Here is a 13,046-nt window from a genome sequence, read left to right on the forward strand (position 1 = left end):
ACAAAGTTGCAACATCAGTCGAATGTTATTGCATAGTTTGCAAAACCTATTGTGTCTTCCAAGATTAGGAACGAGTTATATCATTTTTCTAGTATTCCATTGTTCAATTATAACTTTGTAACATTCTACCTTTTGGGATGGTTCACAAAATGATATCTTATTCACAAACTATTCATCTCTTCATTGAAAAAGGCCATTCATCTCTTGTTGACAAAAACCTCTTGTTCACGAAGCAATTCATCCAATGCAATTTTCTATTGTTTGAGGAAACGAATCATCATAAGGAAGCCATCTATTGTTCAAAAAACATATCATCTCTTCATGGAAAGGCAAATCACTTCAAACAAAGTATGGCAAAGGAGTCACCTTGTGTTCACAAAACAAAGAGCGATGAAACAAAGCGAGGTGATAGAAGCAGTAGTAAAGATTTGTCAACTAGCAGCTCAAGGCATGGCTCTATCCTTCCATCACTCACAAAAGTGACCTCTCTCTCCCTCCTTGACCTTTCCTACATGAACCTCACTGGGCTAGTGCCACCCTAGCTTGCCTTCCTGACCAACCTCATGTACCTCAATGTATCTACATAAACGACGATCTAGCAACCTATGCATTCGAGCTCAAAGATATCATCAACTTCGAGCTGAGGAAAACTCAATAGCAAAATCTGTGTAGTGGGATTATTAAAAGAAGTTGCACACAAGCAAAGTCAAGGAAGAGGCGGCTCAGAGGATTTTGAATGGTTGGATGTCAATGCTTATGTCTAAGTATTCATATTTTGTAGTTCGCATTGAAGCCCTTGTGTTGCCTTTGCAAGTTCTATGACTCAATCATACCATTCTTAGTGTGGGGGTTAAAGGACATGGTACCTTAACCTCGATTATGTACAATACTCAAACACATATATATATGAATTGTAAAGAGAGTGGGTGAGAAGGGAGGAGTCTCACTTGTAGCTTTCTCACATACACAATGGGGGAATATACACAAAGCTGGAGGCTGAAAAAAGTTTTCCTCTTCTTAGTTGTGAAATCCAAAAGAACTCTAAGTACAAAAGAATAGGTGAACCCTATATGTGGGTCTCAAACCAAACTCAGCTAACTAAGGTGGCATACTAACTGAGCCACTAACTAGAGTACATAAAGATAGCTGTCATCCAGTTATTATTCATTGGCGGTGTACCAACTGCATCTGCAGCTAACAAGTCGGTGACATAAATGCACAATGGTCCCCTTCCCCTCAGAACTTTATCCCTCATTTTCAAGCCTCCCCATCTCCATCATCCACTTGTTTTCTATCATTCTCTCCCAATTTTTGTCCACCTCCATGTGAAGATTGTGGGAGAGAGGGAAGGAGTCTCACTTGCGGCTTTCTCACAATCACAAATGGGGGAATACACACAAAGGTGGAGGCTGAAAACAATTTTCCTCTTCTTAGTTGTGAAAGCCAAAAGAACTCAAGTACAAAGAAATAGAAGAACCCTATATGTGGGTCTCAAACCAAACTCAACTAACTAAGGTGGCATACTAACTGTGCCATGAACTAGTGTAGATAAGGATAGCTGTCATCCCAGCTATTATTCGTGGGCGGTGTACCAACCGCATCTCCAGCCGCATCTCCAGCTAACAAGTCGGTGACATAAATGCACAACAGTCACCCTGGCATATCGCGAGTGGAGCTCGATATCTCAACACTCCCCCTCGAGCTCAATCCCAATTCCTGCACACCAAGCAGGTCTCTGAACTTGCGCAGCTTCTCTGCGCCCAATGCTTTCGTGAAGATGTCAGCTACCTGATCCTCTGTGCTGACATAAACTAGATCAATAAGACCTAGTAAAACCTTCTCCCGCACATAGTGATAATGCACCTCAATGTGCTTTGTTCTAGCTTGAAAGACTGGGTTCTTTGCCAAATGTATACTACTCATGTTGTCACAATAAATGACAACTGGCCCATCTGTAGACTGATGCATATCATAGAGTAGCTTATGCAACCAAGCTACCTCATATGCAGCCATTGTTGCACCCCTGTACTTTTTCTGCCTCCCCCCCATTTTCAATCTTCTCCCTCTCATTTTTCCATCTCTTTCCTCCCCATTTCCATCTTCCCCTCTCATTTTCCATCTCTCCCCTTCCCCTTTTCGTGACTCATCTCCTCCTCTCAATAGCCCTCCTCACCTCTCCTTTCCCTCCTCTTGCCTCCCCTCCACCCCTTTTTGGAAAATAGGCCCCCATTGTAGCCTCTCACTCACCCCCTCCATAAACACCACCCCCTCTCACGTTTTTGGTTCCCATACTCCCCATCTTTGTCCACCTCAACCACTATCCTACCAAATGTCAATCGACTACTCTTCTATCTAGTTCATTCACAAAATCCCTTCTATCACTCACCCACTAAGTCACACCTCACCCTTTACTCACCTTCTTTTTTCGCTCTTGCTGCCGTAATGTTGACCTTTCTAGCATCTCCCCTACCTTAACTCCTTCTGTAAGTCTTTTGTTGCATCTATGACCACCTCAATTTCTCCTCCATCCTGCAACTACTAAGGAGCTGCTACGAGGAATAGTGAAATAATGATTAACACAATTGTTACTGGATGCACCATAGAAGTCGTGTCAATTCCTACCAAGCACTATTAAAATGAGGCGAGAGCAAGAAAATGGCCCAGGAAAAGGCTCAATGTAGAACTCATAATGATGATAAACCAGCCTATTTTTACATGCAAGGTAAAGGCCTAAGTGAGAGATCTCAACAATAGAAGCGGAACAAAAGAGGGTGAGAGAAAGGGAGAGCCATAAGAGAGAGCCACACAAGTTTTGATGGGTGTAGAACACACTAATCTTCTATGTAATTCATATATGTGTGTGTTTCAGTATTGTACATAATTGGGCTTAAGGTACAGTGGCCTTTAACCCCCACAACCTCCCACTTAAAGGCTAATGTACCTTTAAGGGAGATTAACTAGTGGACATACTATCCAAGGCCCATAAATACATGACAATACTCAAATCGTTGACTAGGTAGACTCTTCATTAGCATATCTATAGGGTTATCATCTGTATGAACCTTGACAAGCTCTATATGCTTGTCCTCAAGTACCTCCCTGATGAAATTGTACCTAACCTCAATCTGTTTGGTCTTTACATGAAAGATCAGATTCCATGCTAGCTGAATATAGCACTCATGGAATCACTATGCAATGTCGGTACACCTATATGAATCCCCAAATCTCCCATTATTCGATCAAGCCGTATAGCTTCCTTGCAACCCTCAGTGGCTGTAACATACTTGGCCTCTGTGGTAGACAAATCAATGCACTTCTGTGTGCGAGACATCCCAATTTATGTAGTCTCCAAGGAAACCGATGCGGCTAGATGCATACTGAGGTATGTGAAGTCCACATTGCAGTATGGACTATTTTATGAGACTGGGGTTTAGATACAATCGCAGGGATACAATGATGCTGATTGGGCTGGTAGTATTTCTAATAGACGATGTACCAGTGGATATGTGTTCTCTTTTGGGAGTGATACAGTCACTTGGAGCAGTAAGAAACAACGTATAGTTGCCTTGTCGAGCACAGAGGCTGAGTACAGGGGTGCAGCAATGGCTGCATGTGAGGTAGCTTGGTTGCATAAGCTACTTTATGATATGCATCAGTCTATATATGGGCCAGTTGTCATTTATTGTGACAACATGAGCAATATGCACTTCGCAAATAACCAAGTTTATCATGCTAGAACAAAGCACATTGAGGTGCATTATCACTATGTGTGGGAGAAGGTTCTATTAGGTTTTATTGATCTAGTTTATGTCAACACAGAGGATCAAGTAGCTTACATATTCACAAAGGCATTGGGTGCAGAGAAGCTGCACAAAGTTCAAAGACCTGCGTGGTGTGTAAGAATTGGGATTGAGCTCGAGGGGGAGTGTTGAGATATCGAGCTCCACTCATGATATGCTAGGGTGTCCCTTTTATAGGATGTGGGGAGTTTTTGGGGATTAATATTAACTAGTTAATGTGCTTACGCAAGTCACCATTTGTTAAGATTAAAATCTCATTTCTTAGCTAAAATTAAAATAAATTTTGAACTCCTTTGTATGAAGAGATGTCTTGAACGGTTTTTCGAAGGGGGTTCTTTTTCAAACATGCAAACACGTGCTCCACTTCTGCTTCAGGCACTAACCTCCTTGGCAACACTGCCAAAATGTTGTCACTATCTCTCCCAAGTATAGGTTCCGAGGGTGTCGGTCACCTACAATCATGTCATTGCTCACTGTAGCATATGTGTTCACAAGTTTAGCATAGGTCCTCGGGTCATATTTCAGAGAGAGGTGTAGGCTAAAGTGTGGAAAGCAAATCTCATGCATGCGTCGGTGAGAAAGAGGGCTTGATCACAATGATGGATGGAGGCTCTCGCCTCCACAATAGTTTAAGGGTTGAGAAGGGGGACGTAGGGTTCAAAATGGGGACAAGGTTGAAAGAGCCATCTAGGAGTTCCATAGAGGGGATTCTAGGGCTTAGGAGGAGTCCAAGGTTCAGGAGTGGAGAGCTAGTCTCCTTCACGACTTCCAGGGGTAAGGGTTGAGGAGGGACAAGGGAGGAGGGAGGAGGGAGGAGGAGGAGGAGGTGTGAAGAGAGTGGGAGAGAAGTAAGGAGTCTCACTTGTAGCTTTCTCGCATACACAATGGGGGAATACACACAAAGGTGGAGGCTAAAAACAGTTTTCCTCTTCTTAGTTGTGAAAGCAAAAAGAACTCAGCCTAAGTACAAAAGGAATAGATGAACCCTATATGTGGGTCTCAAATCAAACTCAGCTAACCTAGGTGGCATACAAACTGAGGCACTAACTAGAGTACATAAAGATAGCTGTCATCCAGCTATTATTCATGGGTGGTGTACCAACCGCATCTGCAACTAACAAGTTGGACATAAATGTACAACGGTCACCCTGGCATATCACGAGTGGAGCTCGATATGTCAACACTCCCCCTCGAGCTCAATCCTAATTTTTGCATAGCAAGTAGGTCTCTGAACTTACACAGCTTCTCTGCATCCAATGCCTTCGTAAATATCTCAACTACCTGATACTCTGTGCTGACATAAACTAGATCAATAAAACCTACTAGAACCTTCTTCCACACATAGTGATAATGCACCTCAATGTGCTTTGTTCTAGCATGATAGACTGGGTTATTTGCCAAGTGTATACTGCTCATTTTGTCACAATGAATAACAACTGGCCCATCTGTAGACTAATGCATATCATAAAGTAGCTTATGCAACCAAGCTGCCTCACATGCAGCCATTGCTGCACCCCTGTATTTAGCCTCTATGCTCAACAAGGCAACTATAGGCTATTTCTTGCTACTCCAAGTGACTACAGTACTCCCACAAGAGAACACATATGCACTGGTAGATCGTCTATCAGAAATACTACCAGCCCAATCAGCATCAGAGTATCCATGCAATTGTATCTGAACCCCAGTCTCATAAAATAGTCCATACTGCAATGTGGACTTCACATACCTCAATATGCGTCTAGCCGCATCCAAATGCGATTTCCTTGGAGCCTGCATAAACTGACTTACCAACCCAATAGCATAGCTCAAATCTGCCCTAGTAATAGTGAGATAAATCAAACTTCCTACTATGCATCTGTACATAGTAGGGTCTTCCAGAAGCTCACCTGCATCTGCGCTCCTGCATCTGCGCTCAGCTTCACATTCTGCTCCAAAGGAACTAAAATAGGCTTACAGCCTGTCATCCCATATTTGGACAGATGTCCAATCCATACTGCCTCTACAAGAGCCATATCCCACTTGTGGATCCAATCACCTCAATGCCCAAGAAGTAACACAGCTCTCCCAAATCCTTCATCTCAAACTTCTGCTTCAATAGCATTTTCACATGAAGGATATCTTCGTCACTATCACCTGTGATGATCAAATCATCAACATAAATGACAAGCAGCATAATACCTTTCTTTGTTTTTCTCATATAAAGTGAGAATCTGCCGTGGAAATTTGAAAGCCAATAGTGACAAGATACTGTCCTATCTTGTCAGACCATGCTCTAGGTGCTTGCTTCAAGCCATACAAGGCTTTCTTCAACCTACAAACAAACTCAGGATGAACAGCATGCAGATAACCTGGTGGCTGCTCCACATAGACCTCTTCTTGCAAATCACCATGCAAGAAGGCATTCTTTACATCCATTTGATGTAAAGACCATCCCTTTGATGCAGCCATAGCAATGACTGCTCTTACAGTTGCCATCCTTGCAAGTGGATTGAATGTTTCTTCATAATCAATGCCATATGTCTGTTCATACCCCTTGACAACTAATCTTGCCTTGTATCTGCTCACAGAACCATCTGCATTGTGCTTCACCTTATAGACCCACTTGCAGCTAATCGCATTCTTGTCTTTAGGCAAAGGCACCAAATCCCATGTAGCATTTGCTTCCAAGGCATCCATTTCTTCATCCATGGCTTTCTGGTTCATATATCACTTTGACCATATAGGCATAGTGAATGGCTATAAATCCATCATATTTCAGCCTATCCACAGGATACTTAACTCTGGTAGACCTGCACAAAATAGGCTCACTACCAGGTGCTCTCAAAACGTCCCTTGTCTTCCTTACTCCAGGTGTAACAATAGAAGGAATACCCAACTCATCATCAAGGCTCTGTTCTGAGCCAGTGGATTCACCATCCACATAAGAGTGACCTGCATTCACATCAACCATGGTTGATCTACTTTCTCTTTTCCCTTTCATGATACTTGCATACCACTATCTGCATTGCTTTGAGGAGATTATCCTGATCTCAATCTGCCTATCCATGGCAAAGTATGTGAACCACTTCTAGAGGACACTATAGGTCCACTAATATTTTGTGATTGCTGTTGTGAATTCTGTGCAGCATTACCATTTTGTGCATCTACATCATCAATCACATTTACTGGTTTATACCAACTGCTCATCTCATCAAAAACAACATCTCTACTCACTGTAAACTTACGAGAAGAAGGGTTATAGCATCTATACCCTTGCTATAGAGAATAACCAATAAAGATGCACTTCTCATCTTTTGGATCCAACTTGGATCTCAACTCATCGGGAACATGAACATAGGCAATGCAACCAAAAAGTTTCAAATGAGAAATATCTGGTTTCCTACCAGTATACCTCTCCTCTAGTGTCATGCCATGTATTGTTGCAGTGGGAGTCCTGTTCATTATGTAAACTACTGTAGCAACTGCTTCAGCCCAATAATAATCTGGTAGGTCTTTTTCATTGAGCATGGCATGAGATACCTCTCCAATATGCCTGTTTTTCCTTTCTGCAAGTCCATTTTGCTGTGGGGTATGACTGCATGAATATTGCTGCTTTATGCCATGGATGCTTCTGCAACAACCTTGCAAACTCATTTGAGAGCTCTAGTAATGAACTCGCAATAGCCTTTTCCCTTAAGGAAATTCGTCGTTCTAAACTTCCATGCTGGGAAGTTGTTCTTGTCAAGCTTTTCAGTGAATATCTGTGAAAGAGCATCAGACGCCATTACAGAACACTGCAAAAATGTTCTATCACTGCAAAAAACACAACTTCTACCTCACAAGGGCAAATCTGCAAAACTGACGAAAGTGATATTTGACCACACAATCACTTCCTAGTGACAATTTTTCATCAACAAGCAATAAGAATGATTCTGTCACTCCCAATATCTCTGCGCATAGGCATACGATGCACTTTTTGTGGTAACTTTTCACCGACCTGCAGAACAGTGGTCGCACAACAAAAATAGGGCACCTTTCTAAGTGCTTGTGGAAAACTTCCACCACTAAAACGGGCCCTAAAATGGCCTCGAATCAAAAAAATAATGTCACCAAGGGCTTTGCCCACTCCCATAGCATATACTGCCCTCTCACCGTCCCACGAAGGGCGTCCCAATCTGAGACAATGCACTCTTGCACTTTTCGACTGTGCTACCTACAGAGATTTGCTCCCAAACTCGAAAAAGGAAAGCAACACTGATCCTCTTACCAAGACACCGTGAACTTGGTTTGCTTTCTTGAGCTCCTTACCACGAACCAAGTTTTGATACCATGTGAAGAGAGTGGAAGAGAAGGAGTCTCACTTGCAGCTTTCTCACATACACAATGGGGGAATACACAAAGGTGGAGGCTGAAAACAGTTTTCCTCTTCTTAGTTGTGAAAGCAAAAAGAACTCTCTCTAAGTCCAAAAGGAATAGATGAACCCTATATGTGGGTCTCAAACCAAACTCAGCTAACCTAGGTGGCATACTAAATGAGCCACTAACTAGAGTACATAAAGATAGCTGTCATCTAGCTATTATTCATGGGCGGTGTACCAACCGCATCTGCAGCTAACAAGTCGGTGACATAAATGCACAACGGTCACCCTGGCATATCACGAGTGGAGCTCAATATCTCAACAGGAGGGAGGAGGGAGGAAGGAAGAGAGATGAGGAGGAGAAGGGAGGGGGGAGGGGGGGGGAGGAGGAGGAGGAGCAAGAGAGAAGAGGAGAAGAGAGGAGGAGGAGGAGAGATTACAAGGGTAGGGAGAGCAAGGGTAAGGGCTTGCTAGAACATGATAGTGTAAGAGGGCATGGATGCAATGGAGATCAATCACATGAACACAATAGTGAGCATGAACACTGAACCCCAAAGAGTGGGCGCTTCATTCCATTGAGAGATATTTATACATGTTGGTCTCTACACAATTTGTAGGTATCTCCAAGGTAGGACATCTCTTATAGGGGACCTCTTGGACAGGAGTCCCTTCACTTTCTAGGGGGTCCTATTGGGTCTCTACACAAAGTGGGGGAGCCTCATGAGTCCCTCCACAAAATGGGGGGACCTTTTGAGTCGCTACACAAAGTGGGGGAACCTCATGAGTCCCTACACAAAGTGGGGGGACCTTTTGAGTCCCTCCACAAAGTGGGTCAACTTCAAAAAGTGTAGGCTTTTAGTATTTCTCTCCCTAGTTTGTTTTTCTCTCTCTCGATCATGATGTTGCAAGTATGATTGGATCTTTTCTAGAGAGGATTTTGGATATCCTCATACTTTAAGATTCATCATACAATCTTTTAGCCTCAAGGTATTACAATCAGATCTTTGCCACTACTCTACACACACAATGATCTCATCTTCATTACTTTAGACTACTCTTTTGACCCTTGTTGCCTTACTTTAGACTGCTCTTCTAACCCTTTTTGCCATAGACTAAATAGCATATCTAAAAAAGGTAAATGCCACAACTTGAAAAGACCACTATCTGCTACTCTTTATAGAGCATGTGCTTGAAAGGTTCATCGGAATGGAGGCTTATAGCTTCCTAGAGTACTTTTTGGATACAATCAAGTATCCATAGTACAAGAGGATCAACGAAATACCACATTTTCCATGGAATGGGGAGTTTATACTTCCAAGGTGATGCTCTTCAGGCTCACCAATGCTCTTACAATATTCCAAGGACTAATGATCATAGATTTTAAGGAGTAACTGAGAGATTTCCTAGAGGTATTTCTAGATGACCTGTGTGTTCATTTCACATGGGATGATCACCTTAAGTACCTTTGACTTATCTTCAAAAGGTTTTGCCTCTACAAGTTCTCCCTCAAATGCCAATTTTGGGTCAAACACGAGGTCATCCTAGGGCATGTTGTGTCCAAGAATGGAATCTCCACGTATTACAACAAAATCAAGCTCATCTTGGAGATATCGCTTGTGACTAATGCAAAGTATGTATAGAGATTTACAGTGCATATGGGCTATTATCCTAGATATATCTATAACTATGCCAAATTTTCTCTTCCTTTGTATAAGCTATTGATCAATTTCCATTAGATGGAGGAGCACCAAAGCTTCTATGAAACTCTCAAACTCATTCTGGGTTTGGCCCCGATTTCAAAAGCACCAAACTAGGATTTGATATCCCATGTCCATATTGATGCCTCTAAGTTTGCAATATGGTGCATCTTGGTGCAATTAGGTGAGCATAGCCTGGATAACCCAATAACCAAGAAACTCATGAAGGATGTAGCACCATACCAACAAATAGCCATCCTAATCTATCAAATGGGGAAGGACAAAATAATGTGTAGCTATGCTCAAGAAAATGAGTTTGTAGAGGTGTTGGACAAAGCCATTTGGGCATCGTAGGTGGGCATTTTCATAGAGACCTTACAAGCCATAAAGTATTGTAACTAGGATTATAGTGGCTGACTCTCCTTCCAAATGTAGCTAAATTTGTTAATTGTGACCCCTGGTGAGATCTCCTACGAGGTGTGCACCCAACTCCCAACATCTAAGGTAATACTTGAACCTACTTCTATCATGGTATGCATAGTAAATGGTTAGATCTTGCTTGCCATAGGTTGTGTGGAATTATCCATATTAGTAAACAACCATATCATTGCTAGTAGATGTTATGTGATGCTTGCACGTGCCGTAATTGTCATAAAAACTGGTGATGGGCAGTTAACTTCCAAATTAATTGGCGATAATGCATGGCAGCATTGACGAATGACCTCGATGGTCTACATCGATTTGGAGGCCTTGGACCCAATGATTCCCATGGCTTGCAAGTCCAACAAGGGACTAGCCCCAACCACAAGTTCACTAAGTGCAATCAAAGCCTCTCATCCTCCCCTATTTTCTAGCAGCAAAATGGTGCCTACATAATTCACCGATAATACAATCACAACACTAAAAAGTAAAGCAAGAGGACCACTAGTAGTTGTATTAACCTCATCCACTAGTAGTTGTATTAACCTCATCGATGACCCCGACCCCCACCTCTTCCTTAAAAAAGAAGGGCCACCGCTGGGTTCGAATAGGTATGCTTCTAGCTAGTAGGTCTTCAACCTTCGAAATATCAACTACATTGTGTAGCCTTAGTCCCACCCTTACTTCCCACACCAACAAGGGACAAGCTGCCAACTTGAAGAATTCTCAATGAAAGAGATATGAAACAGCAAGCAAAAAATAGAAAAGCCACCGTAGGTGGATTTCTAAAAGGCTGCTTCATGCTCAAAGCTACTACGAGGGCAACGAGTATATCTAGGTGCCTAAGACCCCCTACATCTCCATGCCACCTTCTTGTAGATTCCCCACTGGTACATCAAGTAGCCTTTGGTTGCATTTACAAGCAAAGTAGTACTAGTACCACAAGAACATACCTCTAAAATGGTGGTAGTACCACAAGAACCTATTGCTAGTGCCTAAAATCTCCAAGCGGGCTTCACTAATGTGGTGGCGGCTAAGACCCACCGGGCTAGCAATTAATTACCAGCCACCGTAGTGGCCCGCAATTACTCAGCTTCCAGTTACCACCACCATCGAGCTTGCATGCATGATTACTACAGGTGCTGTAAATTATGGTAATGAGGTATTAGAGATTATAAGGATTCATGATTTACTTTTGTGGGAATTACTACCCGATGGTGGTGGCTGTCATCATTCACATCTGTCATGGCTACGATTCCACCATGCCACCGCTCACCCACCACCGCGCTTTAGCATGCATGATCACTATAAGTGTAGTAAAAATTACCAGTCACTAGGCTTGCATGCTCAGTAGAGAACTAGAGTGCATGGTAATGAGTGATTAGACATGGTAATGAGTGATTAGAGCTTCATGTTTTACCTTTGTGGGAATTACTGCCCGGTGGTATTGGTCTCTCTAGCCACGTCTATCATGGCTAAGATTCCATCGGGTTGGCAGTTAATTACCAACCACCAGAGGCACAACATGGCATCTTCTTGATGATTATGAGCCCAACTGGGGGATTCCACCGCGATGGCTTGCAATTAATATGGATGGAACCCTGGGCTCCAACCACTGTGGTGGCTTGAACTTTATATATAAGATCCATGGAATTTGGCATTTTACTACGTTGCTTTGATCCGCCCATGCTCTACTACTTTGCTCCACACCCCTCCTCTAGCTCTTTTCTGCCCCTGCTCTACTTTGCTCCACAGTCCCTCCAACAACTCTCATCATTGCATTTCTATACCATGATTGTCCAATGTGGATAGATTTTCTAAATCTCCCGCCTTGGTTGGGTGAGTCCATCGACAAGATTGCTACAACATTGGGGAAAGTGCTGCTAATTCCTCTCACTACACATTTTTCTTTTGGTCGTAAGAGGGCCTAGATCCTATGGGATCGAGTTCCGAATTTTATTGAGGTTAAACTCCCAAGCAGGCTTTTGTTTTCTCAACAAGTCACGTTTGGGCCATTCTTGAATTCTTGCTTCATTTGTAAGCAGACAGGTCATTTCACCAAGGAGTTTCTATTAGATATGCTCAATGCCCCACCCTCCTGGTAACCACCAGTGGTCCAAGGTGCTCAAGTTATAAGGCCCCCATATGAGGAGAAGCCATGTGTGAGCCCGGCACACTAGATGGATCCTAACTTACATGTCAGATGAGGTCTATCAATGAGACCGTTGATGGTAGAAAGGTGATTGTGTGGGAGCCCCTTATTCTTGTTGGGGCCTGGGGGCCAGCGGCCTCCCTGGTGGAGGTTCGAGGGTGAGAGCCCTCGAGGCGATGGTATAGGGAATATTCCTTGAATATTCCATGGACGACTAGTCGATTCCACCGTCTAGGTTGACTAGTCGGCTTCATCGACTAGGTCGGTTCCATCGACTACATTGATCCGACTACCACCCTCATAGCTATAAAGAGGTGACCTCCCCAATCCATTGCACCAAATCAGATCTTCTAGCAGAAATCTTCCAGCTAGTAGCTCTTCACCTAGTATCTGTCTAGGTCGCCATCAAGGCTCCATTGTGGGAGTGCACGGGTGGACGGAGCCATCATTTGTACTACATCAGTATTGAAGGAAAATTTTGTTCATCTCCAGTTTGTTGTGTACTCTCTATTCTTTGTTCAGTTTTTGTTCCGCTGCGCCGTGTAATTTAACATGGTATCAGAGCCCAGGCGGCTCTAAGGATCGAAGTATAGAAGAGAGGCGAGGGCTTCAATAGTATACGGAGTGATGGCAATAGGAA

This window comes from Dipteris shenzhenensis, chromosome 2 (assembly GCF_047967505.1).
Source record: "Dipteris shenzhenensis isolate YYH24624 ecotype China chromosome 2, Dip_SZ_1.0, whole genome shotgun sequence".
NCBI lineage: Eukaryota > Viridiplantae > Streptophyta > Polypodiopsida > Gleicheniales > Dipteridaceae > Dipteris > Dipteris shenzhenensis.